We start from the raw sequence: 408 nt of genomic DNA, 5'->3' as shown, positions 1-408 counted from the left end.
GGGGTGTAAATGGGGAAAGAAAAAGGGGGGGGGCGGGGGGGGGGGGGGCGGGGGGGGGGGGTTCGTGTGCTTCTTGGGGGCTTTCTGTGACTTGAAAAATGACCTCTTTTTTTAAAAAAAAGGAAATTGGAATGCTTTTAAACTCATAACTGCAATGAAAACTGATATGAAGAACTTGAAGCTGTTTCTGTATTTTATTCTGAAGGACCTACTTAGGTAAATGTATGACCCAACAAGATCAAACCGTGCCCACATCCCGTGTCGAAGGTCTGAGTTTAACTGGTCAGCATTGAAAAATTTTGGTTTGTATGTGTTTTCTCAGTTAACATAGCTAATAGCTCTTATTTTCTTAAGTTTTTAACTGCTTAGGTCTTTCTGGATGTAAGGGTAAAAATTCATTTGACAGAC

Source organism: Gekko japonicus, unplaced genomic scaffold (genome assembly GCF_001447785.1).
Source record: "Gekko japonicus isolate JY-2015 unplaced genomic scaffold, Gekko_japonicus_V1.1 scaffold2824, whole genome shotgun sequence".
In the NCBI taxonomy this organism is placed as follows: Eukaryota; Metazoa; Chordata; class Lepidosauria; order Squamata; family Gekkonidae; genus Gekko; species Gekko japonicus.
This window is presented reverse-complemented; position numbering follows the sequence as displayed.